At 48.2% G+C, this 5,336-nt stretch overlaps 1 pseudogene; it reads right to left on the minus strand.

Annotated features, from left to right (window-relative positions):
• Nucleotides 1–486: 486 nt before the first annotated feature.
• Nucleotides 487–3,727, minus strand: LOC116371731 (metabotropic glutamate receptor 3-like; annotated as a pseudogene).
• Between the last annotated feature and the right edge of the window lie 1,609 nt (nt 3,728–5,336).

The raw sequence follows: 5,336 nt of genomic DNA on the forward strand, positions 1-5,336 counted from the left end.
TGTTGAGTAAGTAGCCTACAGTACTGACCAGTGAAGCTGATGATCACAAGGTACGTTCTACAGTACTGACCAGTGAAACTGATGTAGAGGAGGTAGTCTACAGTACTGACCAGTGAAACTGATGTAGAGGAGGGTAGTCTACAGTACTGACCAGTGAACTGATGTAGAGGAGGTAGTCTACAGTACTGACCAGTGAAACTGATGTAGAGGAGGTAGTCTACATTACTGACCTGTGAAACTGATGATCACAAGGTAGCCTACAGTATTGACCTGTGAAATTGATGATCACAAGGTAGTCTACAGTACTGACCTGTGAAACTGATGATCACAAGGTAGCCTACAGTACTGACCTCTGAAGCTGATGTTGAGTAGGTAGCCTACAGTACTGACCTGTGAAGCTGATGTTGAGGAGGTAGTCTACAGTACTGACCTGTGAAACTGATGTTGAGGAGGTAGCCTACCAGTACTGACCTGTGAAGCTGATGTTGAGGAGGTAGTCTACAGTACTGACCTGTGAAACTGATGTTGAGGAGGTAGCCTACAGTACTGACCTGTGAAGCTGATGTTGAGAAGGTAGTCTCTGTAGAGCTTGCGTCCATCCAGAGCCTTCATGCTGTCACAGAGCTTGCTGGTGTTGGAACACAGTGTTCTCTGCATCTTATCGAGGGCGTGGGCCACAGCATATACCGCATTCACCACAAACATGATCTTGGACTCCGGCTCAAAGTTACTATCATCCACCAACACACCCTTCTCACAGGGAGGGAGAGAGAGAGACACAGTTCCCCCTGACCCTACTGCTCCTGCCCCTGCCCCAGCTCCTACTCCTCCACCCCCTCCTCCAAGCGAGCACTGGAACTTCTGCTCCCAGAATTCTCGGTACCAGGGGTTGCGGGTGGTTGTTGATTGGATCCAGAGACAGGAAGTAGCGGTTGAATGCCGGCACGGGATTGGCCGCCAGCTCCAGGGTGAGTGGCCCCGTTGGCTGTGGCCTCATTGCCCTTGACAATGCTCTCCTGTGCCCCCCAGCCGTCACTGGCCACCCAGATGAAGGTGGTGTTGAGTCGTGCGGCGGCAGAGAGCAGTTCCCGAGCTTCATCGCTGCGCAGGAAGAGGACAGCTACTGCGGCGTTGGGCTTCTGGAGGAGCTGCCTGATCATGCCTCATAGGACTTCTTAGCGTTAGAGCGGCCCACCTGGACATGAGAAGGAACATCCTTCAGTTATTTACACTGGACACAGAGGGAGTAAACACACATCTGAAGAGGTCTACTACAGATGTAGGATCTTTATTTGATCACCCTGTTGCAGGAGACTATCCTCCACTGCAGGAAACGTTAAACCTGTATTGCAGTTTGTAATTTCCACTTTGAAATTTAAGACTTGTATTTTTCCTTATGAAAAATGTATCAACCCCTTCAAAATTGTCCATTAATTATAATAATTTACATTTTCTGTTGCTGCAGGATTATTTTCCTGCTGTTGCAAACTGGCTCAAAATAAGACCTGCATCTGTACATAGAATAGCAGGCTAAATACATAGTAGCAGGCGTGGTAGGATTAACCCTAAACCCATCTCCTTCTCCTGTTGTTTCTGTCTGATCAACCTCTCATCTCTTCTATGCTTGCTCTTCTATATTCTAACATAGGTCTGCGCCTATCTCCTTCACTGTCAATCTCCCTATATAATCTCCTGATAACCTTATTTCCTTCACTGTCAATCTCCCTATATAATCTCCTGATAACCTTATCTCCTTCACTGTCAATCTCCCTATATTATCTCCCTTATTTCCACTTCTATCTCTCCCTACCTTCTCAGAGGTAGCGATGCAGATGTTCCTCATACGGGCTTCCTGTTCAAAGGCCTCAATGCCCGTCTCTCCGTAGTCTCCCTCTCTGATGCCACCGTGGACACGTAGGTCCAGTTGAACAGCCGCAAGATCTCTGCCATGGCCTTGGCCTGGTAGAAGTCAGGGGGCACCGTGCGGGCAAAGTAGTCATAGCGTGTCTTGTCGCTGAGCTTGGCGCTAGTGGAGGCATAGCTGATCTGAGGGATCTGAAAGAGGCGCAGCAGGTTGGCCACCTGGGAGAGAGAGGCAAACAGACATGAGAAACAGACACACACAGATGCAAATCCACACACACAGTTGTGCAAGTTTATACACAGTCAATAAACTGCGGACTCATCCATTAGTGATGGACATAAGGGGTCTAGGCTCCATATGATATTCACTTTTTTTCTGGTCACGTTCTCCTGATTAAGATTTTACACACACACACACACCACACACACACAACACCACACACACACACACACACACACACCACACACACACCCACACACAACACCACGCACACACACACACGCACACACGCACACACACACACACTGACTGCCCTGTGGGTACACAGGCCAAACAACAACAAAGACTGTCAACCCGGAGAAAACAAAGAGTAATTGTATGTGGTGAAAAAAACAGTGATGAGGGATAACAATGCCTATCAGAGAGAGGAGGAGAGTGGACTGAGGTCAGAATACACTGGGCTCTCCCCTCAGAGTGAGGGAGTGACAGCTTTTAATACAAGAGAGAGGTGGAGAGGAAGAGAAAGAGAGAGAGAGATTGACTAAAAAAAGAGAGACTGAGAAAAACAGAGACAGAGTTGTAGAGATGAGGGATTTGGGTCTGATAGAGTAGAGGAGCCCTGTGGAGAGGAGAGGGAAGGGGAGGAGAGGGGGAGAGGAGAGGGGGTAGAGGAAAGGAGAGGGAGGAGAGGAGAGGGGGTAGAGAGAGGAGAGGGAGGAGAGGAGATGGGGTAGAGGAGAGGAGAGTGGGGGAAGGGAGGAGAGTGGGGGGAGGGGAGAAGAGGAGGGGAGGAGAGTGGGGGGAGGGGAGGAGAGGGGGAGAGGGGAGGATGCTTTGTGCAGTCACAGAAGAAGAGGAGGAGATGTTATGCTAAATTATGCAAATCACCTTACTCTGTCACAATACCATACCACTGGAGCTGTGTGAATGTATTTGTGTGTGTGTGTGTGTTTGTGTGTGTGTGTGTGTTTCTGTGTGTGTGTTTACCTGTATAGACACACTGCTATAGGATCCTCCTATAACTCCAGCAATGGCCAGGGGAATGTCTTCCTGTAGAGCGTAGGATCCATCAGGACAGATAAACTCTGTATCGTCCACCTTGGTCAGAGATGCACGCACAAACTCCAGCGCCTGGGAAGCACACACACACATACTCAATAAACACTTATTTAAAGACTGTAAATGTAATATTGACAGTGTTTTCTATGAGCTACAATTAGGCTTACCTTGATATTTATTTAAAGGGCAAGCTTATTATGTCATTTGTATAATTTTTCTACAGCAAAAGCTTAAAAAGCAGGAAGAAATCAAATGTGTGTGTGCTTCTGTGTGTATGTGTGTGAGTGTGTATGTGTGTATGTGTGTGAGTGCTCACCAACCTGTTCCAGTGCGTATGTATCTCTAGAACAGGTGTCCAGTATGTGAACTCCCAGACTGACTCCAGGCAGTAGAGTAGGATCAGAGTTGATCCTGTCTATAGCAAACAGCATGGCCTCCAACCTCTGGATCCCTCTGTCCTCGTTCACACCCTCCCACACTCCTCTATCCCTCCCCCCTTCTCATGGACTGGGAACAGCCCCCCAAGACCAGGTCTCCCTCGATCCGGATCTCTCGACGGGGTGAGGGGGTCCACCCCCAGAGACACTAGCACACACCGACACAAACACAGCTAGGAGGACTGTAGAGATGCGGGATACATAGTGGAGTGGAGTGGAGTGGAGTGGAGTGAGTGCAGAGGAGAGGAAGAGAGGAGAGAGGAGAGGAGAGGAGAGGAGAGGAGAGGGAGAGAGGGGAGGAGGAGAGGAGAGGAGAGGAGAGGAGAGAGGGAAGGAGAGGAGAGGGAAGGAAGGAGAGGAGAGGAGAGGAGAGGAGGAGGAGGAGAGGAGAGGAGTAAGGTTAAGATATGGAGTGAGGGGTTAGAGGTCAAGAGTATGGGTCAGGGGTGAGGGTTCAAAGGTAAAGGGGTGAAGAGTCAGGTGATTAGTGGGTGGCGTCACAGTAGCTGCTGCTGGTCTGTTTGTGGTTCCATCGAATGGTCAGGAGAGAGTTCAACAACTGGACACCAACATCAGAAGGAGGAGCAACACAACTGGCCCCACATGAAGGAGCACATAGACATCAGACTTCTAGAGGAGAGGAGAGGAGAGGAGAGAGAAAGAGGAGGGGGGGGTGCAGAACAACAAGAGATAAGGCTAAACAACTCATCTCATAGCAGCTCTATGTATCTACTGTACAAGTGACAAACTCCATGTTTTGTGCTGACATCAAATATGTTAGAGTTATGTTCGAGTTTTCTGAGAGTTATGGGAGACTTTTGGGTATTGTTAACAAGAGCTGACAGTAATGTCTACTTCACAGCCAGTCAGACCATGACTAAAGGATAGGAGACGGTTTGGAGAATGCCTCTCTCTCTCTTGCTCTCTCTCTCTCGCTCTCTCTCCCTCTCTCATCCTCTTCTGTCTCCCCCCTCTCTCAGCTTCTTTCCCAAATCTCTCTCTACGCAGCAAACTCTATTACTCTTCTCCCTGCGCAATGCTGTTGTGCCTGCGTGTGCGTGCATGTGTGTAGGTGTATGTGTGTAGGTGTATGTGTTTAGGTGTATGTGTATATGTGTATGTGTTTGTGTATGTGTGTAGGTGTGTAGGTATGTGTGTAGGTGTATGTGTTTATGTGTATGTGTGTAGGTGTATGTGTTTAGGTGTATGTGTATATGTGTATGTGTAGGTGTTGTGTTAGGTGTATGTTATATTGTGTGTGTGTAGGTGTGTAGGTATGTGTGTAGGTGTATGTGCGTAGGTGTATGTGTTTATGTGTATGTGTGTAGGTGTATGTGTATAGGTGCATGTGTTCAGGTGTATGTGTATATGGTGTAGGTGTATTTGTGTAGGTGTATGTGCATAGGTGTTTGTGCCTGTGGCTGTTTAGGATAAGTCTGTTCAGATAGCTGATATAGAAGCCCAGGGTTCAGATGCCACTGCTCTGGAACTCTTCTTGAATCTGAACTCTGTTTCAATGATCCTCACTCGCCCATGCCTTACACTCTGACTGTTTGTGTGTGCTCCCACATACCTGCCTCCACTGACACAGACACAGCACATTTTTTGTGAGACTGTGTGGTGTGTGTGGTGTCTGTGTGAGTGCCCAAACTGATGCTAAAGCTCCCTTTCTGTTTCCCCTAAAAGAGCCCAGACACTGCTATCTAACTCTAACCCAGCAAAATAAACCACTGTCTCTTCACAACCAACAATCTAAT

The sequence above is a fragment of the Oncorhynchus kisutch genome, unplaced genomic scaffold (genome assembly GCF_002021735.2).
Source record: "Oncorhynchus kisutch isolate 150728-3 unplaced genomic scaffold, Okis_V2 scaffold3604, whole genome shotgun sequence".
Lineage (NCBI taxonomy): Eukaryota > Metazoa > Chordata > Actinopteri > Salmoniformes > Salmonidae > Oncorhynchus > Oncorhynchus kisutch.